General features: G+C 43.1%; 1 protein-coding gene across 4 annotated transcripts in view; it reads left to right on the forward strand.

Annotated features, from left to right (window-relative positions):
• The first annotated feature begins 1,868 nt into the window (after positions 1–1,868).
• Positions 1,869–27,954, forward strand: part of Gpr19 (G protein-coupled receptor 19) — a 31,983-nt gene continuing 5,897 nt past the window's right edge. The window contains exons 1-3 of one of the 4 annotated variants that reach the window (XM_075982505.1): positions 1,869–2,259; positions 2,544–2,595; positions 12,282–12,433. The gene's annotated coding sequence lies outside the window, so the exon portion shown is untranslated. Of the gene's footprint in view, positions 2,260–2,543; positions 2,596–11,495; positions 11,565–11,882; positions 12,016–12,281; positions 12,434–27,954 lie in introns of those variants that run through there. The other 3 variants (XM_075982502.1, XM_075982503.1, XM_075982504.1) reach the window with 3 other exon arrangements.

Genomic DNA, 27,954 nt, shown 5'->3' on the forward strand with positions numbered 1-27,954 from the left:
CTTTTTGAAGAAATGTCAGTTTAACTTAGGCTTGGAAAGCTGATTATTACCTTACCTCAAGTAAAGCTACTGTTTCTGTCCTGTATCTGTTATTTTTTTATTTATTTATTTAATATAGAAGGCTATAAGCCACCATGTGGTTGCTTGGAATTGAACTCGGGACCTCTGGAAGGACAAGCAGTCCTCCTAACCTCTGAGCCAGCCCCTGCATCTGTTTTTAAGACAGGGTCTTATGTGGCCCAAGCTGGCCTGGAAGTGTGTAAGTAGGTATAACCTTGAACTTCTGATCCTGCTTCTACAGCTGGGAATGTGCTACCAGGCCCCATTTCATTCAGTTCTGCATGAATCCTGTGGTTTTGTGCAAGGAGTCTACTATTGAGCTACAAACCCACCTATATTACCCTCCCCCTTTTGCCAGATACCACCATATCCAGATGGTACAAATTGTTTAAAATACTATTATTAATCTATCATGTTGAACATAAAGAAAACCCTAAAGCTAGCTTTTGAGATGGTGGCTTCTCCTGTGACTGAATTTGGGGATCATGCAAAGCCTTGAAAACCTGGCCCTGTGTGTTCACATGTATACATTTTCCTCTTCTTACCCAAATCTCACTTTTGTAGTAGGAAATGTTACAAACCTAAAGTCTTCAAATTCACCAGTCAAAAAATAACTAGGGTCTAATAAAATTGTCAAAAACATCAATTGATTTTAATGCTAGAAAAATATCCACGCTAAACTGACTTACCACTTATATTTTATTTATGGCTTTTGGGCATCCTAGAATGTATCTATAGAATATTCTTTCACAGAACTTTAAAAATTTAGTCACTTTGCCCTCACTTGCAAATGGATAATCATACCTAAAATAATCTAAATCAAGTGTGCTTATCGGATTGTATTTTATAAGCATTGTCTGAATCCACTTGAAGCGAACTTTGAAAGGATATTCAAACTCAAAAACTAGGCTTCTGCTTTATCTGGCTACTGCTTCTAGTCAGCTCTTTCTAGTTTCAAAATTTGCATGGCTGCCTTTCTGAGTTTGCTTCAAGAATCAGTCTTAACCCATGCAGGAATTGCTCGAACTCGGCGGCCTCAGGTTCGGACTTATTTGCATCTTTGCCACTGCAAAGTCCATCCTTTTAACGAGGTGTGAGCGCGGCCGGCTGGCGTTCGCGCTCCAGCGCCGCCGCTCACTTTAGTGATGGTACAGTGCCCAGCATCTGGGTCCTCTGAGCTCGTGCCTCCGACACGCCACCGACTTCTGGGCGTTGTTGTTTTCATTTCAGTCCTCCGAGCTTTCAAACGCACACAGCGCCGTCCTCCACCTCCGCTCCTCGCCCCCTCGGCCCGGGACAAGTAGGCGCGGTTTTCCCGTTCAGAGAGAGATCCACGTCATCCGCGCAGGCGCAGGCTCCAGCCGGCGGGAAGGGGCTTGCGCTCGGCCCGCGGTAAACAAGCACTGCGCCTGCGCCCTGGGCCAAGTTTTTTTTTTTTTTTTTGTCTTTTGTTTTGCATAGTAAAAAAAAAAAGGCGGGGGTGGGGCGGAGGACGCCGAGCGAACCCGCGTCTCCTAGGACGACGAACTAGCTGGCTTTTCCTGCTTTATGTTTCTGCGCGACCATGGAAGCCAAAATCCGACACAACTGTCGGCCGGAGCCACCGCACTGAAAGGAAGAAAAGACATCTTTTTCTCTCCCTAAGAGGTGGTGGGCGGTCCCCACAACGCCACATTAAAAACCTCCCTAGCTCCGGCCTTTCCCCAGACAACGCGAGATCCTGTGCCAGGACGTGACTTCACACACCCCGCCCCCTCCCCGAGACTCCGTGCGCCTGCGTGCGGCTTTTTGGCGCGCAAACGGGTTTCAAAACTTCCTGCTTGGTCACAGGTGGCCAAATCCGGGCCCCTGTGGCGTGTCTGTCAGCGTTCAAGCCCAGAGCATCCCAATTTTAGGGATTTTTCGTTCGAAATTCCACTCGACTGTAGCTCGCCCTCTCTTTCCTGTTCTTCGACGGGTCATGAGTTCTTGACAGGTTCCAGCGAATCAAATAATCAGAGCGGGAGTGGGCGAGCCCATCACGGTTTTACAATAAAATGTTGAGTTTTAGATGTATAGAGTGATATCTCTGCGAGCAGCATAAATAAATAAGTCTGAGGGGCGGAAGGTTTTTTTTTTCCTTGAAGACCTTGAGAGGCTGTGAAAGTGGACCGAGGGAATACAGAGGGATGAAGATGGGAAATTTTAAGGATGGAAGAGGTAAACGAAGACAGGACCACATACTTGAGAAATGAGGCTAGAAGGAACCTCTATAGGAAGCTTAGCCTATAGTGTCTGTGCGTATTTATAAATAAGGCAGACATGCCGTTTGGTCTATGGCAGCGAATAGTGGCATGGGAGTGAATGACTGAGTGAGACAGAAACATTTCTAACAGGGTTATGAGCAAGAGCTGGGGTTGGCCCGGGGTCGAACAGGTAATAATCTGGAGCATGGCATGTTGGCAGTGTGGGGCGTCTCTGACCTGGCCTCTTTTCTCTCCCAGGGCACGTGGAACACCTGCGCAAACTGGATTTTTGCCCTACAACGTCTCAAAGGTACCTTCCAGAGCCTGAAGAATCCCATCAGCCTCAGCCTTCATCCAGAATGAAATTTAGCTTACAAGTTATTCAGATACGTCACTTGCTCATCCCAAAATTACATATTCCTAGTCTGTAGCCTCTCAGTTCTATAGGCCTTGGAATCCACCTTAATACAGTCAGGATTCAGCCATTCCTTATTAACCCCCAGCGATTGCTTCCAGGTCTTTGCAGGGATTCCATGATGCTCAAGTCCCCTCTGTAATAAGGTGTGCTATTTGCATGGAAGCTGTGTTCACCTTCCTGGAAACAATCTCTAGGTTACTTGTGACGTGTAAGTAGCTCCTGCTGTGTATTGTGTAGGGAGGAACGGCAAGAAAAGCATTCAGGACAGCTGCAAATTTTTCTTCTCAGGATTTTTTTTTGTCTGCTTTTTGACTGAATTTGAGGATGTGAAACCCGTGGATGGGGGGGGTCTGACTTTCTCCCTCAGTATGAAAGAGTTATCTCCCTGAATTAATCATGACTGGCCTCAATGGGCTCAAAATCTAGGCCCAGGCAGTCCTCTTCAGCTTCCCTAGTAACTGACACCGTAGGTGTGTGCTGGGTATGGTTCCGAATGCATTTTAATCCTTTGTGTGCTCTATAGAGTAAATGTAGGAAGACTGATGGGGCCCCTTGTAAGGCCCAACAGAAGAGCAGCCAGCCGATAGATGAGCAATATTCCTTCATTTGTAAGACAGCAGAAATGGAATGCTTTGGGATTAAAGCTGGCAATGATGGAGAAAGATCTAGTTAGAGGAAAATGCTTGGGAACCAGATAAAGAGTCATACACTTAGAGTCTCAGCTACCCAAGGAGGCTGAGAGCGGAGAACTGTTCGAACCTAGTTAGGAAACAGCCTGGTAGGTGGATGGAGAGAGGAAGGGATGAGGGAAGAAAGGGCCAGATATGGTAGACCCTACCAGGAAGTTCTCCCGAGGGCACTGTATTTTGGCAGACTGTATTCTGTCCTGTAGGCTGTATGTGCTGAATTCCCAGGAAAATGGAGGAGAAATTTATGGATACAATAGAAGAGGATTTCTGAGTTGGAGCCTAGATACTTGGTTAGTGAGTGGGATCATCCACCATTTTTTGTATATTATATAATATACAAACTGTTTAGAGGTACTAGGGAGATGGCTCAGTGGTTCAGAGCACTGACTGCTCTTCCAGAGGACCCGGGTTCAATTCCCAGCACCTACATGGCAACTCACAATTGTCTGTAACTCCAATTCCAGGGGATCTGACACCTTCACACCAATGCACATAAAATAAAGGGGTTTTTTTTGTAAGTATTACAATAAAAAGAATAAGATTAAGAGTATCTTTTTTAAAAGCCTGTGTAAGTGTTTTTATTGCCTGTGTAAGTGTTTTGCCCGCATTATATGTTTGTGCGCCATTGTGTTCCTTGTGCCCTTGGCAGAGCAGCAGTGCTCTTTACTACTGAGACATTTCTCCATCTCTCCAAACTTTTCTTAAAGAATTAGTGTAGTGACCAATGTGCTACTATTGGAAAGACTGTGATTTAACAGCATAGAACTTAGCGTCTCTTATATGGAGTTTCTTTCCTGGACAACATTCATGCTTGCAACCTACCCACTGAATTGTGGGTACTGAATGGAGCGTAAGTCTGTCTGTACTGGACAGCCTTGAGACAGGCTCTTTATCTTGTTTGCACATTAGAATTATCTGGGGAGCTTTGAAAGATTTTGATGCCTGGCTTTACCCTAGATCAAGTAAATCAGAATGTCTGGGAGTGGTGCTCCCAGATAGCAGTATTTTTTTCTTTTCCTTTTTTAAAAAGATTTTTAGATTGATTTAGTGTGCGTGTGCACATGTGTATGTATGCTCGTGTGCAGAGGCCACAGAACAACTTGCAGGAGTTGGCTCTTTCCCAATATCACATATGTAGTCAGAGGTTTCCAACTCAGGTCATCAGGTTGGCCAGCAAACTTGTACCTGCTGGGCCATTTCAGTGGCTCAACATCAGTGCCTTTTATCTTTATGATTGTTGTGTAAGTGTTTGTATATGATGTATGTGGATGCTTTTGCCACAGCGTTCCTGAGAGGACAACTCTATGGAGTCCATTCTATTCTGTGGGTTCCAGAAATGGAATTCAGCAGGTTAGGTTTGCTGTGTGGGGCAGCAAGGGCTTTTACCTGCTGAGCTATCTCTTTAGCCCATCAGTATTTTTTTTCTTTTTTTGAAAGATTCTTGTGCCAAGTGCTGGGATTAAAGGTGTGCGTGTGCACTACTATTCCCAGGCACCATTGTTATTTTTCTTGTGTGCACTACCATGCCCAGACTCCACTGGTATTTTTTTTTTTAAAGCTCTGTTTTTTTTTTTGTTTGTTTGCTTGTTTTTAATTAAGGTTGAGAACCACTGCTTAAAGCGTTCCCTCTAGAAAGTGAAAAAACTAAGATCCATGTCTTAAGACCTTCTGATCTGCATAGTTATACATTTGAAGATTTTTCTGGAGGGATAGAGGCAAGAGCAGAGGCCAAGTCATTAGACGTACAGTTGGGCACAGAGAGGTAGATTGTGGAGGGAAGGCACTGAAATAAGCACACTAACTGGGGAGCAGTTAGTGTTGTCATTACCATGGATGCCAGAAACATACTGAATTTGCTGTATGGAAGACTTTGAACCTCCCAGGCTGGCCCTTTGATGTAGCACAGGCAACACAAAAGATATCTTGGTTTCCTTGCCACCTGGAGCTGTTGTGCTCCATTGATCAGGGGAGGCATGATTAAAGTGTGTTTGCGCCCGCCCGGGTGGTCTTCTCTTCTGAGAGGGCAGGTGGGAATGCTTCCTTAGCAGGCATCGATAATGAAGCCTTTCCATAAGCCTATCAGAGGGATAAGGTGGATCTGACCACACCAAAGGTTTTGTTGTTACTGACAGACGAGAAGAGAGCGGTTTAAGCCTATCTTTATAGCCTTTCTCAGTGAAAACAAAATTACTTGGGGATGGGAAATGTCTGGGAGAGAGATTTCTCCTCTTTTTGGGTTCTTCTGAGTCATCTCCGCAGCCCTGGACATGATCATTGATTAGGGCCTGTGTTTTACAGAATCAGGCAGACATACTATGAAAGATAGTCCTTGTGTGACAGGCAGGCATATAGGAGAGGTTTGTGTCTGGCTCACGTAGTTCTTTTTTAAACTTTAATTGATTTATTATTGATGTGTGTGATGTGCCTGTGGGCTTGGGTGTGGGGGTCAGGGGACAGCTTCTCTCACCTTTGTGTAAGTTCCAGAGCTCAAACCCAGGCTGTCAGCTCCTACTGCACGTTCCTCACTGAGCCGTCTCACCCCCATCAGGTGCTTTTTATGAGTTTGAGCGAGCCAAAGACAAGTAATGCGTGAGGTTCGTGACTAATTTTTCCATCTGCTGGAGATCACCAGTGCTTTTGCATAGGGGGCAAAATAAGAAAAAAGATAGGTCCAACTGGAAAAAAAGCTGCAGTTAGGAGCTTTGGGTTTATAGCCTAGGGGTAGAACACATGCTTAGTAATCATTGAGCCCTTCATTTGACCATCCTGACCATCCGCTCAAAACCTGATGCCTCCTGCACCTCCTAGTTAGCAAAAGACTGCTAGTTTTGTTTTCTTCCTTTTAGATGTAAAAAAAAAAAATCTATTGGCCCTTGTTCAGAGTTTTCATGCTAAACCAATGTGAAGTTCTGGTTCTTCAAATAAGGGTGTCCAGGCCATCTTTCTGCTTCCTTAGGGGATGTTAGAAATAGGATTCTAATGAGAGTAGCTTCCTTAGGTGCAATAGACTTCTCTTGTAATGAATTATTTTTTTTCTCTACACAAAGTATTTGGGGACTGGCGCTATGAAGATTGGGGTTAAGTTGTGCCTGCCATTATTGGAGTTACAGCTTCCTATACCAAATGAAGTGTCTGTCATCTGCAAGTGTGGCAGCTAATGACCAGATCTGAACAAAAGACTTGCTCAAGCCACCGCTGACCCAGCTGATATTAGAGAACTTTAGTCTGTGATAATCTAAAAATCCTAAAAAGTATAGACAGCCTCTGGGGACTAGGGACGGTTCAGAGGGAGGTTGCTAAAGTGATACAGGGAAAAGACAAAGGCAAGCTTTAGTGTGTCTCATTCTAGCAAGAGCATTGGTAAATGGCCAAGCTCTGTTGGGGTTAGGAGGTCGAGTCCAGAGACTGCAGAGGCACAGTCATTAGACGTACAAAGTAGCTATAGAACAGATTCTGCAGGGAGTAGTAGATTGGGATGGAAAGATAGGAGTTGGGTGAAGAGAAGCAGACCGAAGGTTATACAAATCTCAGAAGGGGTTAGGGTGATGTAGCTCAATTGGTAGCCTGTGTGACTAGCATGCGTGAAACCATACATTTAGTCCCCATAATTAGTGATGCACAGCCGGGCAATGGTGGCGCACGCCTTTAATCCCAGCACTCGGGAGGCAGAGGTAGGCGGATCTCTGTGAGTTCGAGACCAGCCTGGTCTACAGAGCTAGTTCCAGGACATGCTCCAAAGCCACAGAGAAACCCTGTCTCGAAAAACCAAAAAAAAGAAAAAAGAAAAATTAGTGATGCACAGTGAGTCCTCAAGGCTAGCCTGGGCTACATGAGGCCTGTCTCAAAAACTAAATCAAAACAAAGACAATATTTCATTTAGTAGTGTCTTTTAAGTAAATATGTCCAAGTCATGGTTTTTAATTTTAAGTAAATATGTCCAAGTAATGGGTTTTAATTAGGGATAAAAGGATCAACAAATGCAAGATTTTTTTTAATTTATTTTTATTTTTTTGAGACAGGGTTTCTCTGTTTCTCTGTAGCTTTGGAACCTGTCCTGGAACTTACACTATAGACCAGGCTGGCCTTGAACTCTCAGAGATACCCCTGCCTCTGCCTCCCGAGTGCTGGGATTAAAGGAGTGCACCACCACCGCTCAGCTTACAAGATTTTTTTTGATTTTGTTTTATTTTTAAAGTGTTGATACTGCAACACGATTGCTCTTTTATTTTTTATTTTATTTTGTTCTTAGATTTATTTATTTTATTATGTATACAGTGTTCTGCCCGTATGTATCCCTGCAGGCCAGAAGAGGGTACCAGATCTCATTACGGATGGTTGTGAGCCACCATGTGGTTGCTGGGAATTGAACTCAGGATCTCTGGAAGAACGGTCAGTGCTCTTAACTGCTGAGCCATTTCTCCAGCCCCTTACAAGATGTTTTTAAAGGAACAGTGGAAACTAAAAATTAATTTGCTTTAGGATAATACCCACATTCACGTTTGTTTAACGTGAACATAAAATTAGTGAACACCTAGCTGGCTTTAAAATTTTTTAATTCTGGGGGCGCTGGAGAGATGACTTGGCAGTTAAGAGCTATGGAGGACCTGGGTTGGATTGCCAGCACCCACACCATGACTCACAACTGTCTGTAACTCAAGTTCCAGAGGATCTGACACCTTCAGGTCTCCTTGGGTACTAGGTGTGCATATGGTACACAGACACATGCAGGCGTAATACTTGTAAAATAAATTTTAAGAAAATTTAATCCCAAACATTGGGATTAAAGGTGTGTGCCAGTACTCTCTGGCCTCTAGTGGCTTAGTTTTGCATTCTGATCGTCAGGCAAGCTTTATTTATTAAAATACAAATAAAATAGCACAACAAGAGGTTGTGTTTCTGACTCTTTCCTGCTCCTGGGACCCTTTTCCTCCTACTGGTTGCTTCCTCCAGCCTCGACATGAGGATTTGTGTCTAGTCTTATTGCATCTTGTTATGCCTCAGTTGATACTACTGAGAAGCCTGTTCTTTTCTGAAGGGAAACAGGAACAGTGGATCTGGGAGAGAAGTGGGGATTGGGGGAAAGGAGAGGTGTAGAGGGAGGGGAAGCTGTGGTTGGTCAGGATGTATTGTATGAAAGAAGAATTAAAAAAAAACCAAAACAATAGTTTGAGAAACTAGTCTGGTTTTGGAGTGGACCTGACAGAAACTGTCAAACCTAAACCATGGAAGCAGAAGACAGAGAACTTAAAACAGACAGATATTTTAATGAATTTCCCAGGCACAGTTGGATAGTGGTTTTCTTTCCCTTAATGTTTGAAGCAATTGGGAAGACTCTTTTTATTTTGAAATTGATTGTATTTACTGTGTGTGTATCTTTGTGTGCACATACACACCAGGGGGCGTGTGTGGATGTAGTCATTTCTCTCCTACCACAGGGGTTGTGAGGCTTGAACCTTTACAAACCATCCTGCTTCTGTCTATTAAAAGGATTAGTTACTCAGTTGTTCAAGCCATTCACTTATTTTGGTTGGAAGTTTGAGGTAACAGTAGGTGAGAATAGGGTGTTTTGTTTTGTTTTTAATGATAAAGCCTTTGTATGTAGCCCAGGCTGACCTTGAACAGAAGATCTTTCTGCTTCACAAGTGCTGAGATAATGGACCCAAACCGTCACTGATGGTGGGTTTTGTTTATTTGTTTTGAGACAGAATCTTGTTAGGTATCCCAGGCTGACCTTGAAGGTGTCTTCCTGCTGACCAAATGCTGGTGTAGGTTGGTAGTGCCACTCCCAGTTTAGTTGTTCTTGGTGCTACATGTCTAGAGCCTAGCTCGGTGGCACATGACTGTAATTCCAGCAATTTAGAAGGCTGAGACAGGAGGATGCTAAGTTTGAGGACAACCTAACCTAAACAATATCCAGCTTATGAGAGAATTTCCTAGAAGACGCAAATGTTAAAATTAAGAGCTGGTTTTCTAACTCTTATAGTTGAGTATAGGGGCATCTACCTGTAAACCCAGCACCGGGAGACAAGGGTAGAAGGACCATGAGTTGGAGGCTAGCCAGAACTATATAGCAAGAGTATTCTGAGTCTTATATAAAAAAGAATTAGCATAGCCTTTTCATAAAAGAGAAGTAGAAAATACAGGGCTAGGGAGATGACTTGGTCAGTAAAAGGGCTTGAGAACCCAGTGGCTCTCTAGCACCCACGTTAAAAACTGGAGTGGCTGATGGGCCAACCTAACCAAATCAGTGAGTTCCAGGTTTGATGAGAAACAGACCCTGTCTCAGAAAATAATGAGGAGAGATTAAGTGATTGAGAAGAGATTCAATGTCAACTTCTGGTCCTCACACAGATGTGTATGTGTGCACCTGTATACACACACAAACACACACACAGAAAGAGAACTTTATCTTTAGCTGTGGACATTGAGCCAGGAAGGAGCTGTCTCTCTCTCTCTCTCTCTCTCTCTCTCTCTCTCTCTCTCTCTCTCTCTCTCTCTCTCTCTCTCTCTCTCTCTGTTTTGTTTTCTGAGATAGGGTTGCTCTGTGTAGCACTGACTGTCCTGGAACTCACTCTGTAGACCATACTGGCCTTGAACACACAGAGATCCACTTGGCTCTGTCTTCAGAGTGCTAGGATGAAAGGTGTGCACCACCACAGTCTGTCTGTTGCGGGAGGTCCTTCCGCTCCTTCAGCCAATAGCCGCTGAGATACCAGCCCATTGGGGCGTGGTCTCTTTAAAAAAGCGGCCATTGGCTGGAGGAACGGAAGGACCTCCCGCAACACCTGTCTGTCTCTTTTCTTTTAAAATTTGCATTTTCACATCTTTCAAGTCAGCATTTCTTCTCTAAAACAATATTTGGAGTGCCTTTGTTTGTATTCTTAGGGAAAACTAATAAGTTATATGTCAACCAGTGAAACAAGAATATAGCTACACATTTACATTATGTTTTAAAAAAGACTTTTAAATTTTATGTACACAACTACTCAAATGTATGTGCACCATGTTTGTGTCCGGTGCCTGTGGAGGCCAGGAGGGTGTCAGAGCCACTGGAACTGGACTTACAGGCCACTTTGTAGGTGCTAGGAACTGGACTTTGGTCCCCTGGTAAAGCAGCAAGCCATCTCTCCAGACATTTATTCTCAGAGAGAGAGGAAGGGAGGGAGGCAGGGAGAAAAAGAGAGGAAGGGAGGGAGGAGTGTGTGTGTGTGGGTGTGTAGGTCATAGGACAAGTATCTGACATTTGTTCTGCATGTTGACCCTGAGAATGAATTTGAGTTGTCAGGAAGGGCCTTTACACCCTGAGCTGTCTTGCCAGCCAGGGAATAGCTACTTTAAATTCCCGATTTGGGGTAATCCTAATGCCCTTCAATTTCTACCTGAAGTGATGTTTAAAAAATCAATTTAGTAGTCTGTGTTCAAATTGTATTTTTTATTTTACCTGTAAAAGGGCAAAGTATTTGCAAACTGGTTCTCCTGGTCAACTTCAGACGTATTTCATACATATCTCTGCAGTAGGCTATTAGGAATTACGTGAGTGGCTTCCAAAAGGCCACTTCCATGTGGTCTCAAAGAGAAATGCCCTTTTTTGTGTGCTTCCCACTGTGCTGCGGAAGCATCCTCAGATACTCGACATAGCTGACATCTTCAGTAGGTTTTTAAGGAAGGAAGCGAGGGAGGAGGGGAGAACTTTTACTGTCTTAGTGTGACGATGGGTCCTTAGAATTCTGGCAGTGTGTAGGGTCTCAGCAATCCAGTCAGGAAGAAATCCACAAGGTAGATTTGGTTCTGCAGATGCTAGCCGAAAGCTCTTCAACAATTAGGTTCTTTTTCCTCTTTCTTTAGACTACAGGGTCCCATGGCGACCGGTTTGGAAAGCAATAGTCCCCTTCAGCAGTTACCTAGTACCATGGCAACCAGGACGTCAGCAAAGCTGGATAGACCCACACAGAATAGCTGCAACCAGGCTTCTGTCCTGCCTCTTCAGTTCAGCTCTGCCCGAGGCCCACTGACGGAGCCAAAAACATCTCGGCTCGTACACCTCAGCATTCCTGTGTGTTGATACAGATTTTCCCGCAAGTAGAGATGAGGGAACACATGTGTAGTACTCTATATCTTGAAATCTCCCCCCAAAACAAACAAAACAAAAACCCCAAAGAATGTATTTAAGAGGTAAGAGTGGGGGATGATTGCAGGATGGGGGCTAGAGAGCAGATGTGGAATTAGTGAAATTAAATTATTTCTCCCAAATAAAGTAATTTGACAGTAGAGGAAGTTAGAGCCCTAAGTACATGGTGTGGGTTATTTATATTTAAATATTAAAAAAAAAGCTTCAGGGAAAAGCCTTAAAAATATTTTTATTTACCTGAAATAGAGAAATGGCTTTAAGGAGGGCTGAAGGGAAGGTAATGCTGTCCGTGGTGCTGAATACTCCATTGCCCAGCTGTGCTCTTGAGGGTGCCCCCAAGATAGAGTAGGCGCGCATAGTCACGTCCGGATGCTGGTAACAGAAAGGGAATGAGGGATCGGAGAGAAAGCATAATCTTCCTCTGGGAAGCAACTCGGAAAGCTCAGGATGAAATTACCTGGTGAAAGAAAGGAAAGTGAAGAAGGCTGGAGATCTGTGGGCTGTTCGTGCCCTTTTCATATGGAGATGTTCTGATCAGAGCCAATCGGGTCAGAGATTTCTGCTGCTTTGCTCCTGAAAAGAGAAGTGGGGGAAGGGAGAGAGCCGATGGCCACATTTCCCCCCAAGCCACATGATCCATTCCCCATGTGACACATTCCAGAGCCTTGGAAAGGAGAAGGAGGGGCCCCCGAGAGTGGGGCTGGGGGTGGGAAGATGGTTTAACAGTCAACCCAGCACAGCGTCATCTTGTCTCCTACCAGGAAGCAGGCTGTGAGCTGAGGGAAGGCAGAGGACATGAATGTGTTCGGAGGGTTTCCTGGTGGTTTATGGCATCTTCCAGAGTCCTGTCTGAGAGCTGCTCCTGACCAAGAAGACCTACAGAGACTGTCTCTGAAATCAAGTCCCCATGAAGGTATGTGCTCGAGATCGCTCTATCACAGCTGGAATGTGGCTCGGAGGACACAATACCTTCTCTTTCTCTTATTTTTTTCGGGGCAATTTGGAGATTTTATGGGCTTAAATGCTCATTAGGGGCATTAGATTTGTTACAGGTTCAAAAAGATGCTTAGGTAGTTCTGTAAAATAAATATTCCAGAGTAAGTACCTATTGAGGGGAAAAATTATTGTATATAGTAATTGATAATAAAACCATAAACTCATTGATGAAAGGATTTCTCCCTGCTTAATCCCGGAAGGGTCTTGGGGAATCATCACTCAGAAGAGCTAGGTTTCATTGCCTCTGTTAGAAAATCCCATTTCATGCCTGTGAGCTGCTCTTCTGTGCCCAGGTTACTGGCAGTAGCTTAGGGAGCCTGGGTGGATGGATAGTCCTGCTATTCCTTTGTGCTGTTAGCTCATCCTCCTGTTGTCCCTGATAACCAGGAGCACCAGTGATTGTCCCCGAGCTCTGTTTTAGGACCCTAGACTGCCACAGAACTCCACATCTTATGGGAAGCTCTTACAGGAATCTGCCAGACTTAAAAGCTAGAATCTGCCATGCACTCATCTTGGTTTCTTCCAGTCTTTCAACTGAGCACAAAGAGAAGAGCTAGCAAATATACATTTCATTTCATCTAACAGATACTTGAAAAAGTTTTTATTCTGTGTGAGCCATGATTCCAAGCATAGGTAATCATTAATCTTTTCAGAATACAATTTAGAGATAAACCCAGGATCAGAGGAGTTAGTTCAGGAGCTATTCTACGGTCACTTAGGTAGCATATAATAGAACAAAAACTGAAGCTCAAGACTCTTGATCTTGAAAGTCCTCATTCTTAACCACTGAGCTATGATGCTTGCCGTCTTGTGTTATCTGAAATGATGTCAACAGTCTATAGAGCTACAAATTTTGTTCAGCTGACGCTACTAGAAGATTGAGTCAGCTTGCTTGGCTAAAGCAGCTCTCCAGTGAAATCTATATTTAATTTTGAATTATCCCAATAGTCATGTTCTGTACCCCCAAATAACCCAGTAAGTAATTGCCCGTTCTCTCCATCTTGAGCTGCATAAATACCTAGTAGTAAAACATGATGTTACTATGGTGATCACTGATGTATAAAGGAAAAAAGATAAATCTGGAATTATGTTATGGTTGAGTTTTTAAATCAAACCTAGAAATATTCTTCTATCCTCAGAACCTAGTAACAAGCCCAGTCTAAGCATATTGCTTTCATCTGATTCTTAAAAACAATGAATATATCCTGTAAGCCTAGCACCAAGAAAGGAAGAGTGCCATAAATCTGAAGCCTGCCTGGGCTGCAGGGTCAGACTCTGTCTCAAAAAAGAAGAAAACCTTAAAAAAATTATTAACTATGATGCCTGACTGCATTTGTTGTTTTAAAATAATATGCTTTTAAAGCAAGGAGATCTTTCTTTGCAAATTATCTTAGTTTTTTAAGGGTAAAAGAAAATTGCTAGCTGGGTGGTGGTGGTGGTGCATGTCTTCACTTGGAGGGCAGAGGAAGGTAGATCTCTGTTAGTTCAAGGCCAGCCTGGTCTTCAGAGTAAGTTCCAGGACAGGTCCTGAGAAAGTGTCTCAAAAAAATCAAAAATAAATAAATAAAAATTGCCAATACTTTTTTTATAAGTTAGGAATTTCTGGTGCTGGGGAGATGGCTCAATGAATAAAGCGGTTGACGGGTGTGAGGTTCTGAGTTCAGATATTTAGCACTGAACTTGAAAAATAAAAATTGAGTATGGTTATGTGTACCTGTAATCTCAGCACTAGGAGGCAGAGGTAGGAGGGTCTTTGTGCTAGTCAGCCTTGACCTCTGTCCTGCATGGGTATGAACACACACACACACACACACACACACACACACACACACACGGATTTTCTCACTGTGAGTGGTTGACAATGCCTGTAATCACAGGTGAGGAGTTAAAGGATAGCTAAGTAAAAGAACCACCAAGAATTGAAGGGTAGTCTGAGCTACAGAGTAAGCCTCTGTCTTATAAAAACAAACATAAAAAGTAAAAGATTTTCCCCTTGATCTGTGTGGGTTTTCTTCTGCTCTTATTCCTCCACGCTGTGGAAAACTGAAAGAGGTGCTGGGTCTAAAACATAAAGTAGAAAGATAGGCAGCAAGCTCAGATTTGCAAACTTTTTTTCAAAACATTGTGTTTTCCTCTAGTAGTTCATTGCAAAGCACTTCGAAGAGTAGTTTTTTTCTCAGTGACAGACATTTCTCTGGGACAGGTAACTTGAAAAGTGACCTAGTGAATGGCAAACTCTTGGTGCACATATGTGAACCTACAATGAGAAGACTCAAAACACTCAGCAGCATTCTGCTGGAGCTAATTTTGGGGCCTATGTCTATTTTTTTGTTGTTGTTTTTGTTTAGTTAGTTTGTTTTCTGAGATAGGATTTCATGTAGCCTAGATTGGCTTCAAACTTTCCATGTAGCTGGCATGAGCCTTGAGGTGATCCCCTTTGCCTCCCCTTCCCAATCCTGGGATTATAGGCATGTACCACCATGCACTGCCATGCCCAGCCATGCACCACTATGCCCAGCTCTCTGTTGTAGGAAGGCCGCTTTTTTTGTTCCTGGCTGCTCAGCCCCGAAATAATCACACAGAAGCATATTTGAAATACTGTTTGCCAATAGCTTAAGCATATTTTTGGCTAATTCATATCTTAAATTAACTCATTTGTATTAATCTGTGTATCGCCATGAGGCCGTGGCTTACCAGGTAAAGTTCCAGTGTCTGTCTCTGTCAGGGCTATATGCCTTTTCTTGATTCCACTTCTTTCTCCCAGCATTCAGTTTAGTTTTCCCTGCCTAGCTCTATTTTACCCTGCCAGGCCCAAGACAGATCCTTTATTAACTAATGGTATTCACAGCATACAGAGGGGAATCCCACATCAGCTCTGAGTCTATTTTGCTATGGAATAATGCTCTTGTACACTGTAAAGATTTGTCACTCATATTGGTTTAATAAAATGCTGATTGGCCAGTAGTCAGGCAGAAAGTATAAGTGGGGCAACCAGACTAGGAGAATTCTGGGAAGAGGAAAGGCAGAGATGCAGTCGTCATCAGAAGCAGATGAGAATGACTTATTAAGAAAAGGTACCAATCCACATAGTTAAACATAAATTAGAATTGTGGGTTAATTTAAGTTGTAAGAGCTAGTTAGTAATAAGCCTGAGCTAGTAGGCCAAACAGTTTATAATTACTATAAGCTTCTGTGTGTTTATTTGGAACTTAATGCTGTGGAACAGGGTCTGACAAAAACTTCTATCTATACTATTTTATTTGCGTATATTTATAGTAAAGCAGCAAATGCACAGTAAGAAGTTGGGAGCAGTCAAACTGTACTTGGCATTTAAGTATGTTAGGCTCATTGTGAACCAGAGCTCAGTAGTGTTCTTAAATCCTTCCCTGGGCATCACTGGTCCTCCTCGGACTTCACTGTTCTTAAGATGAAATCCTCCTAGTGTATTGTGGGGAATTGGATGGGGCTGTCCTAGTGTATTGTGGGGAATTGGATGGGGACAGCCCCAGCAGTCTCACACTTTGCTCAGATGCTCTGTCTAACACCTGCATTAACCCCTTTCTCATATACTTCATTCTGACAACAAATCAATAGGTACTGTAATTCTATTGATGAGAACAATAAGTCCAAAGATAATTAACTTGCCAGCAGCTATATGGATTGTGAGCTTAAGACCAGACAGACTAGCTCTGAGCATTTTTTTCACATTTAGCATTTGGGGGCAGATAATTCTTTGATGTTCTTGTAGAGTGTTTAGCAACGTCCCTGGATTCTACCTACCAGATACCAGTAACACACCCCTTTGAACCCAATGTCTCTAGATGCCATATGTCTTCTGGGAGGAAAAGTTGTTTCCACCTAAGAACTGCCAGACTGAAGCCCCAGTGCTCAGCCCATCTTGTACAGTCTCTTCATATCCAAAATGTACAGAGTGCCGTCAGGGTGGCTCAGCCAGTAAAGGTGCTTGTTGCTGGGCCTAACAACCAGAATTGGATCGCTGGGGCCCATACAGTGGAAGGAAAAAAAGTCTCTTGTAAAAATCGGACTTGGGTGCACACTTGTAATCTCAGGATTTGGGAGGCAGAGGTAGAAGGATTAGAAGTTTAAGGCTACATTTCAAATTTGGGGTCAGCTTGGGCTATGAACCCTTGTCTGAATAAATAAAATACAAGAACCTAAAAAAATAATAAGATGGGGCTGGGGAGATGGCTCCGAGCAGCCCTGGCTAGCTGTTCTTCCAGAGGTCATGAGTTCAATTCTCAGCAACCACATGGTGACTCACAACCATCTGTAATGAGGTCTGGTGCCCTCTTCTGGCATTCATTCATATATGCAGGCAGAACACTGTATACATGATAAATAAATAAATCTTTTGTTTAAAAAAGTGAAAAATAATAAGATAAAGAAGTTTAGGGGTCTCAGTCAAGTAAAGCACTTGCTTCTCAAGTAGGAAGACCTGAGCTAACTCCCTGGCACCTGTGTAAGAATGCTGGGGAAGCAGAGACTGGAGGATCTTAGCCTTGCTGGCCAGCCATTTTAGCTGAATTAGTGAGCTTAGGACCAATGGTGGGCAGCATTCCTGAGAAAGACACCTAAGATTGCCTTGCCTCCACATACACTTGCAAACATGCACATATATGTGTGTACGCTAAGAAGTAAGACAAAGCAAAAACACTGAAACATACAGAAGAGAGAAAACAGGAAACACAAGGGGAAAACAAGTTTCGGAGGAGCTTCTTTCTGGGTCTGTCAGGTGGCTGAAGCAGAGGCAGGGACAGTGTCTTCCCTGTGATGTGTGCTAGTGTTGCCTGTGCTGGACAAGTGTCAGATGTCCTCCAGAGCTGTTTCCTTTGGTGCACTCCCAGGGCCTTTGTTGCTGTAAGTAGCTTTGCGGCCTTGTCTGGGCAGGTGCTCCCACCCTCTAGCTAGCTGCTATTGATGTAGCTAGCAGGTGTAGGGGCGGAAACCCCAGCACTGCGCTCTGTCAAGCAGACCTATCTCCATAGCCCAGACACACAAATATTCATCACCCCCCTGAAGAGGTGTGGTTGTGGACATGATATAATCCACTGGGGCTGCATAGTTCCCAGATTCCACAGCAGTGATCCTCTGGGCAGATAGGTCAGTCCAGAAGTTGACCCACAAATTGACCTTGGACTCAGGGCTATCAAACTTCAAAGTGATTCTCCATTGATGAGGTCAGCACCTAAGCCCTCAGGGAAGCTCCCTCCCTCCCCCTGTAGGCCCCACTGCGAAGCAGATGCTCTGTGCCCCCAGCTGTCTTGTTCTCCACATTCGCTTCCCTTGGATGTCTTCTCTTTTCTGGGGACAGTAGCATGTTAATTCATGCTCCTTACATTGGCTGTCCATCCTCAAGTCCTTGGGGCAGTCTGGTCTCTTTCTCTGAACTGTTTGGCTATTCCTATCACACCCTTTGTGAACCCCACTGTTTTTCCTCTTTGGAATCATTCTTAACCTGATTCCTTTGCCCTGTCTTAAAATGCAGCCTCTAATCCTCTACCTTTCCCAGAAGCCTTTTAATTTGATGGACTCTCTTCCCTCCCCTCCCCTCCCCTCCCCCCCTCCCTTCTTCCTTCTTCTGTCTGTATGTATATGTCTGTGTGTGTATGTCCTTGTGCATGCAGGGTGCCCTGTAACTAGAGTTCCAGGTAATTGTGAACTGCCAGACATGGGTACTGACAACAGAACTAGTCTTCTGCACGAACAGCAGGTGTGCACCAAGCTCTCTTTAGCTGCTGAGCCGGCTCTCTAGCCCCCATTTATCTGTCTAATTTTGCCTTTGTTTTCTGTGTTGTCAGCATCCTATCTTTCTTGACTTACTTTTCATTGTTGTGATAAAAAACCTCTGATAAAAAGTAGTTTAGAGGAAGAAAGGGTTAAATTCAGTTTACAGGTTACTGTCTATCACAAGGGAAGTCAGGGCAGGAGCTCAAGCAGGAACTTGAAGGAGAAAGACTGCTTGTTGGATTACTTGCAGACCTATGCTTATTAGCTAGCTCCCACAGTGGCCCCCCCCCCCAATTAATAATCAGGAAAATCCCCACAGGCCAATCCCCTCAACTGAAAGTCCCTTCTCAGTTGGCTCTAGGCTGTGTCACCTTCACAGAGTCTACCAGGATGCCATCCAGGAAGTTCTTGTCATCCCAGAGCCCTTGACCTTTCCTGTCTCCTTCTAGTAGTTTCCGCTTCAGGCCTAGCATCCACACCTTTCATCCATTTCAGTTCTCCTTATACCTGGCAGGAAGTGGGGATTTAGTTTCATCCTTTTTCTTGCAGATATCCTGTTTTTCCCGCACCATTTATGGACAAGACAATATGTGTTCTGAGCACCTTTATAAAAGTCACTTGGGTTTAGTTGTATAGTTTACGTCTAGGAATATGTGTGTTTGATGTTTTATTTATTTTGGGGGTTGCTATGCATGTATGGCAGGAATGTGGAAGAAAGTCAGAGGATGACTTAAAGAAATCAGTTTTCTCCTTTTACTCTGGATTTCAAGGATGCAGCTCAAGTTATCAGGCTTGGCAGCAAAGTGGGTTCCCGCCAACCCCGATGTGTGTGTGTCTGTCTGTGTCAATGCCAGTACCATGCTGGCTTGACTTTGACTATTTGGAGCTTTTGTGATTTGATATAAATGACTTTTTTTCTAATTCTATAAGGAATGCCATTGGTATTTTGGTAGAGGCTGTGTTGGATCTATAGATAAATCATTTTGAGCATTACGGACTTCTAACAATTCTGATTCTTCTATCCCCGAACACAAAATTTTTCTTTTCCTTTTCCCTTGCCCTTTCTTTTCTTCCGTCCTTCCATCCCTCCTTTCGTCCATCCTAATCTCCTGTTTCTTTTTTTCAGTGTTTTTTACAGTTCCCAGCGTAGCTGTCTTTCACATCTTTGATTACATTTACTCCTAGGTGTTTGCTTTACAGCCATTACAGATGAGATTGCTTTAGGTGTATATCAAGCGATTGCACTTTTGTGTATTTACTTTGTACCTGTAACTCTGCTGGATTTGCTTATCAGTTTAAATTGTTTTCAGTGGGACTTGAGGGTTTTCTTCACACAAGAGCACATTATCTCCAAACTGTCTTGTCTTGCTCTTTGCCACCTTGATGCTTGTGACTTTGAGTGGAACACTAAATAAAAGTGATGGGAATGGGCACCTTAGCTTGTTCTATCTGAGAGACAGGTTTCAGCCTTTCCCTACTCATTGTGCTTGTGTTTTATTGTATTGAGGTATTTTTCCTATTCCTAATTTGTTGAGAGTTTTTAAGTAATGAAGCAAGATTCAATTTTGAGCCAGGTGTTGGTAGTATACACCTTTAATTCCAGCACTCAGGAAGCAGAGGCAGGGGATCTCTGTGAGTTGGAGACCAGCCTGGTCTGTATGGCTAGTTCCAGGGCAGCCCAGGCTATACAGAGAAATCCTGTCTAGAAAATACAAAACAAAACAAAAAAAGTAAATTTTGAATTTGAACTTTTATTACTATTCTCTTTATTTTTGGAGACAGTGACTTCTTATACTGTAGCCTAGGCTGGCCTGTAACTTAACTATGTAGCTCAGGCTAGCCTGTAACTCACTGTAGTCTAGGCAGGCCTCTAACTCAGTATCTAGCCCAGAGTGGCCTGTAACTCATGATAGCCTAGGCTTGTCTATAACTCACTGTGTAGCCTAGGGTGGCCTGCAACTCCCCGTGTAGTTGCTGTTGCTCTCAGATCTGCATCCCTCCTGACTCATTCCTCTACTGCTAAGAATAGAGGCTGCACCTCAAATCCTAGCACCTGGGAGGTTGAAGCAGGAGGATTAGAAGTTCAAGGCCATTCGTGTCTGTGTACCAAGTTTGAAGCCAGCCTAGGATGTGTGAGATCCTGTCTAAAACAAATAACAACAAAACAGAAAGAAAAAGGAAAGCAATTTAAAAAATTCTTCCATAATCCAAGGAAGTTCAAGACTAGGTTAACATCCACATACCTGTATAGTTTACATAGTTTGGTTATTGATTTCTAGTTTTATTGTAGTATAGTTGGAAAATATATTCAAAATGATTTTCAGGTTTGTTTGTTTTGTCACCTGTTGAGACTGTTTTGTGGACTATGAATGTCTGTCCTGGAGCGTGTTCCATGTGCTGGTGGGAAGAAGGCACATGCAGTTGTTGAATGGGATGTTCCCTAGATGTCTGCGAGACCCACTGGGCTGTGATGCCAGCAAACTCTGTTCTTCCCTTACTGATTCTACATCTGGAGGACCTCTCCATTCCAGAAAATAGCTACTAAAGTCACCAGTATTTACTATGTTGGACACACACACTATCTCAGTCCGTGTGTGTGTGTGTAATAATGAATGACAATGTTTTATAGATGTAAGTATATATATACGTTGCATAAAAATAGATATGTTTTATATATAAAACAATTTTTATTTACTTTTTTGGGAGGAGGTATGTATGTATGTGTATATATATGTATATATATATATGAATACATGCATGCATGTGTGCACATTAATTAACTAATTTTTGAGATAGGGTCTCACTACGTAAACCAGGCTGGCCTCTGACTTAGAGATCCATCTGCTTGGGATTAAAGGCCTGTACGACTATGTCCGTTTTAAGTCTTTAACTTTAAAAATTTTTTTGCATAAGGTCTTAAATTCAGTTCCCAGTTCTATAAAAGGGAAATAATCAATTGACTCTCCGTGTGAGAGTTCCCACAAGGATTACTCTTGTGTCAGTTTCTGTGGCCCTCATTTGGCCATGGGTGATCACAGTTCCTGACTATTTCGCTCCCCCACCCGACTCTTGAGTCTGCTAAGAAAGCACTGTGTAACTGCTGCATCACCAGCCAAGTGCTTTTTGTTGTTGCTGTTCTCTAAAAGTTCTGATCAACAGTGTTTATTATTTTTAAGGGGAGAGGGTGTTCATTTGTCATGGCCCATGGTTGAAGGCCAAAGGACAACTTCTTAAGTTGGTTCTCGCCTTCCCCTTTTACTTCATGTTAGAGAAATGGACACAATATCCAGGCTTTCAAGGCAAACACTTTTACCTGCTGAGCCATCTTGCTGCACCGCTTGTCCCCCGACTCTCAAATGTTCTTAATGCTTGTTGGTGCAGGCTGTGGGCTAGACTTGGAAAGGTTAGCTTTCTGGCCCTGTCTTCAAGCTCTGGCATGTTTTAGCTTGTCTTTGTCATTGAAACAAGCCTGAATATCTGTGGGTGCTCTGCTGTTGCACACTAGATGGCATCCTAAGTCCGGGTTTCCTCAAGTCTATGGTTCTGTGTGTAGCCACTGTTGTGACCTAGATGGCACTCCAAGGCCAGACTCAAGCACACAGTTGTTCATCATTGTTCTTCATGAGACACCTAACAAAGGGTGGTCCTTCCTTGATGGCTGGGGCCAGTCCCTCCCTGTGGTCCTACACTGGAGTTCGGCCGACCCCTGGGCAGAATCACCGTTAAGGTGCTATCCTCAGACTCCCGTAATCATTGATGCTACAGCACTGCTTAGCCTGCCGAGAGCAGTATGTCACAGGACAGGCCTCCATTCATTTTCACTAAAACCATGACTTTGGCACTTGAATAGGTTCTAGAGATCAGGATATATATATACACACACACACACACACACACATATATATATACACACACACACACATATATATATGTATATATATATAATGTGTTCTTTAAAACGGAGTTACATTTTAGTAAACTTTTGTGTCTTTAAATTAAAAAAATATTATTGTGTGTATGTACATGATATATGTATGTATGTGTAGGGTATGCATGCCGTAGTGTGTATGTGGAAGTCAGAGGAAAACTTTGGAGAGCTGTTTCTTACTCCATATGGGTTCTAAGATTCTAACTCCGCGTCTAAGCCTTGCACGGCGTGACAAATGCCCCACTGAGAATCACTGGCCCTTTTTATGTCTTTTGAGACAGAGTCTGAAACTGGTTGGCCTAAAACTTGCTATGTAGTCCAAGCTGGCCTTCAACTCTCAGTGGCCCTCCTGTCTCCTAAGTGCTGGGATTACTATCATGTGTCACCACGCCTGTGGAGACCATGACTTTAAAAGAATGATGTTGTTTTTATGAGACGGAAGGATACAAGCTTACCTGGCCACTTAAAATCGTGTTAAATATGTAGACTTTGTTATTTTAGAATGTATGTGGTGGTTTGTTTTGATTGTCACGGGTGATTTGGAGAAAACCACAGCCTTAAGTATTGTCAACCATAAGTCTTTAAAACCATATCACACATCATGTACTATAGTGCTCACATTAAGATTAGTCCCATGGCTTGGACTTCTTCAGGACGAATGGCTTTTGTGAAGGGTACCTAGTTCCTTTAGAACTTGCGTTACTCCCATTGGTGTCTCCACTTCCTCCCTGCAGGTGTGTTGGTGGCTACTACCTCAAGGGATTCTATAAAGCATTTATCTCAGTGTTTCCACCTCAGACAGCAAGCATCCAAAAGCTTCTGGAGGTGTGCTGTGAATTCTGTTTTCCTGGAAGTGGCATGTTGTATGTAGTTCAGTAACTAGCTCTGTAGAGAAGAAGGAAAAAACTCTTTATTATATTTGTCTATTTCTGTGGTATGAATATGTCTTAGTTTGGGTTTCTATTGCTGTGAAGAGACACCATGGTTACAACAACTCTTATAAAGGAAAAACATTTAATTGGGGTGGCTTACATTTTCAGAGGTTCAGTCCATTATCATTATGGTAGGTTACATGGCGGCATGTAGACAGACATCTTAATATGAAGGCAATAGGGAGTGGACTGACTAATTGGATGTGGCTCAAGCATATACGAAACCTCAAAACCTGTGTCCACAGTGACATGCTTCTGCCAACAAGACCACACCTGCTCCAACAAGGCCACACCTCTTAAAAAGGCCACTTCCTTTGGAGGCATTATCTTTCCAAATCATAATGCAAAATGCATTTAGTCCAACTTCAAAAGTCCCCATAGACTATCACAGCCACAACAACGTTCAAAAGTTCAAAGTCTCTTTTGAGATTCATGCAATCTCTTAACTGTAATTCCTTATGAAATTAAATTAGAAAAGTAGATCACATACTTCTAACATATAATAGCACAGGATATGTGCTACAATTCCAAAATAGGGAAAAGAACATAGGGAGGAAATACTGGACCAAAGCAAGACTGAAAACCAGCTGGGCAAACTCGAAATTCTGCATCTTCATGTCTGATATCAAAGCACTCTTCAGATCTCTAACTTCTTTCTTGGACTGGCTTCACCCCCCATAGCAGCTCTTCTCATCAGGTATCCCATGGCTCTAACGTCTCAGGGTCTCCAAGGCGATCCAGGTTTCAACTTCACAGCTTCACACAATGGCCTCTTGAGGTCTCCATTCAGGAACATCCTTGGTATATGCCTGGTCTCGGTGACTTTATTCCATAACTTGTTTTTTCTATCCTTAGCTCTAAATCCAGAGCCACAGCTACGTTCAGTTGCTTGCTGGTGGTGGAACATGGCCTTCTTGTTCAATTACATCTTCATCAACTTTCTGTTTTCAGTGGTTACTTTCATTACCTAAGCTTGGCTATCTTGGAACTTGTTTTATAAACCAGGATGGTCTCAAACTCAAAGATCTGCCAGCCTCTGCCTTCCCAGTGCTGGGATAAAAGGGGGCACCACCACACCAGGTTCTAAGCTGTTCTTTAATTCCCTTTCACAGGTTGGAAACTTAGCTGGGTGAGATTGTACCCTGAAGTCACCACTCCCTTTATTCCATTTCTTAATCTGTTTTTCTCCTTGAATCAGGACTTAGATCCATTCCACTTTTTGGCACTCCTTTTCTCCTTAAATTTTACATTTTGTAATTTACTCTGCTCAGCTTGCTTCTTTTCATTATAAATCTTCCTTAGAGTTACCACTAATAACCACATGACAGAGTTTATACTAGGCTGTTTTGAGATTTCTTCTGCCAACAGAATTAATCCAAAACTCTTCACTTTAGACTCAGACAGAATTTTCAGACAAGGGCAAAAACCAGTGACATTCTTCATCAAAATATCACACAAGTCTCTAGACCACATACTACCATTCTTCTCCTCTGAAAGCTCTTGACCCCCATAGTTCAAATCATTCTCAGCACCATTGTCTTCCATGATCCTACTAGTATGACCCATTAAGCAGTGCTTAAAGCATTCCACTGCTTTCCTAACCCAAAGTACCAAAGTTCAAATTCCTCCAAACAAAAACATGGTTGGGGCTATCACAACAACACTCATTCTCTGGTACCCACTTCTGTTTTAGGTAGGGTTTCTATTGCCGTGAAGAGACACCATGGCCACAGCAACTCTTATAAAGGAAAACATTTAATTGAGGTGGTAGCTTAGAGTTTTAGAGGTTTAATCCCTTATTATCATGGTGGGGACCATGGCGGTATGCAGGCAGACGTGGTGCTGGAGAAGGAGCTGCTACATACTATATTGTAGGCAACAGGAAGTGGACTGTGTAGACAGTAAGAGAAACTTGAGCAAAAGAGACCACAGAGCCTACCCCTGCAGTGACACACTTCCTCCAACAAGGCCATGCCTACTTCAACAAGGCCACACTTCCTAGTAGTGCCACTCCCTTTGGGGGCCATTTTCTTTCAAACTACCACACAGCATTTCTGTTGTAGCTGGCTAATTACAAATGTCACCATGATGTCCTTGAGTCTAGAATTGGGAAGCAATGTGTACATTTACCTGAGAGTGCATTCTATTCCCTTCCAGGCCACCATTGTTTAAGGCATTTCTCTTTTTATGTACAGGCAATACAAGCCCACAGTAAAAGGAGTGGCTAAAGAAAAAAAAACTATCAGCATAGTATTTTCTTTAAAAAATACTTAAGTATTTTTATCTTACATGTGTGGTTGTTTTGCTTGCTTGATCGTGTGTGTGTGTGTGTGTGTGTGTGTGTATGTATGTCTGTGTCTGTGTGTAGCCTTCAGAAAGCAAGTCAAACAGGCCATACTGGGTTTGTAGAATGTATAGTCCTTTATACTGAAGAGTTCTCCAGAGTGCTGTGTTCAGGCTGCACTTGGTGACTGTGATTTTATTGTTTGTTTGTTTGGTTTTGGACAGGGTTTCTCTGTGCTGCCTTGGCTGTCCTGGAGGTCAGAACAGGCTGGCCTTGAACTCACAGAGATCTATCTGCCTCTGTCTTTCGAATGCTGAGGTTAAAGGTGTGCACCACCACTATGGCTGTTATTTTTAGGTCTTTTAAATATATAACTTTTTATATATTCTCTGAGAATTTCATATATACATATAGTATATTTTGATTATATTTGACTTCAGCTTTCCTGTCTAAACCCCTGTAAATCTCCCCCTTCACCTCTGCCTTTCAAAATCATGTTTTTGTGTGTTCTGGTTATAATGCTGGGTTTGAAGGGTATACCACCATGCCTGACCTGTCTTTCTTTTTTAACTCACTGAGTCTAATTTGTGTTGCCTGTATATGCGTGGTTGTGGGGCCATCCAGTAGAGCATGGTCAACCAACCAGGGATCATATCCATAAAGCTGTCACTAGCTCCTCAGCTAGGGATGGATATATCACAAATTCCAGCGTTCAAGTTGAAAAGATGTTATCTGTGGGTAGGCGAGAGGCTGTAGGGAATAACTTGATATTTCTAGTTTTGGATGAGGAGTCCAGAAAGGCCTCCAAGCACAGCCTATGTGACCCTCTAGATTCAGGTCAAGCCCCTGTGGTCTCCGTGTACATGAAGCTCACCCAAATGGAGCAAGAAACCCAAAGTGACCACTGTTTCCAACTGTGTGGTCTAGGGGAAAGCTTCAGGCTCCCTTCCCTGGTAAAACCAGCTGGCAATATCATCTGCCCCCGAGGATTATATACAGAAGTATTACCTGTGGGTGATGCTAATATTGTCACAGCCCCACTGTCATCGAATGACCTTAGGTGCTGCAGTCCGTATTACTATTCTGTAGAAGCATTCTAAACTAAGTTATGTAAAAAACTAGCATTTTGACAATCTTAAGCTAAGATTGATTTTTTATTTTAAGTTTTTTGGTTTTTGAGACAGAATCTCTCATCCAGGTTGAATACAGCACAGACAACCTGGTCTGGAGAACTTCAGTATAAAGGACTACACATTCTACAAACTCATTATGGTCTGCTTGACTTGCTTTCTGAAGACTACACACAGGCTCAAATGAAGAGAGGGAAAAGTTGGTCTCTGTTTTAAAATTTTAATCATTTTAGAAAATACTGTGGTGTGGTTAGATAGATGGCTCGGTGGCTAAGAACACTTTCTGTTCTTGCAGATACCCAGGGTTTGGTTCCCAGCACCCACGTGGTGGCTTATCTATAAGTTCACACTTACCAAGACATCTCTCTATAAGTTCCAGGGGCTATAATGCCCTCTTCTGGTCTCTTTGGGGACTGCACACATCACACATCACACACACACACACACACACACACACACACACACACACACACACAATCAAGCAAGTAAAAAACTGCACATGTAAGACAAAATTTTTTTTAAAGAAAATACTATGCTGATAGTTTTTTTTTTCTTTAACCATTCCTTTTACTGTGGGCTTGTATTGGCTGTTCATAAAAAGAGAAATGCCTTAAACAATGATGGCTTGGAACGGCATAGAATGGACTCTCAGGTAAATGTCAGTTGTTAGTGGTGTTTTTTGCATGTGTGTGTATATGGTATACATGCCTGTGTGGACGCAGAGGCCAGAGACTGACATTAAGTGTCTTCTCTGGTCTGCCTTATTTACTGAGACGGGGTCTCCCATTGAACCAGAGCTTGCTGATGCTGCTAGTCCAACTGACCAGCTTGTCCTAAAAATTCCATCTCTGTCTCCCAAGTGCTGGGATTATAGCCAGGCCTCCATGCCCACCAAGTTTTATATGGGTTTTGGAGGTCTAAGGTTTTATATGCATCCTTCTGATACTTGTTTGGCAAGCACTTTATCTACTGAGTATTTTTCTAGCTCCCTTTACTAGAGTTTTAAAACTCCTAGGAGTGACGTTGCATGGTATAGAAACTAACTAGCTATTGGTCAGCTTAGATGGGGTCAGCCCTCCACAGTGCACAAAGTTCATCATGTGTGCCCCTCTTGGTTTTTTTTTTTCTTTTGACAGGGTCTCATTTTACAGCTCTGACTGGCCTTGAATTCACAGAGATCCACTTGTCTCTGCCTCCCTAGTGCTTAGATTAAAAGCATGTGTCACCACATCCAAGAATCCTTCTCTTTGTGGTCCTTCTCTTCATCTCTTTAGCTTCCAGTCCTCCATCTGCCCATCAGTCCTTCCATCCATCCATCCCTCCATCCATCCCTCCATCCATCCATCCATTCATCCCTCCATCCATCCATCCATCCATCCATCCATCCATCCCTCCGTCCGTCCATCCATCCATCAT

This window comes from Microtus pennsylvanicus, chromosome 8 (assembly GCF_037038515.1).
Source record: "Microtus pennsylvanicus isolate mMicPen1 chromosome 8, mMicPen1.hap1, whole genome shotgun sequence".
NCBI classification, from domain to species: domain Eukaryota; kingdom Metazoa; phylum Chordata; class Mammalia; order Rodentia; family Cricetidae; genus Microtus; species Microtus pennsylvanicus.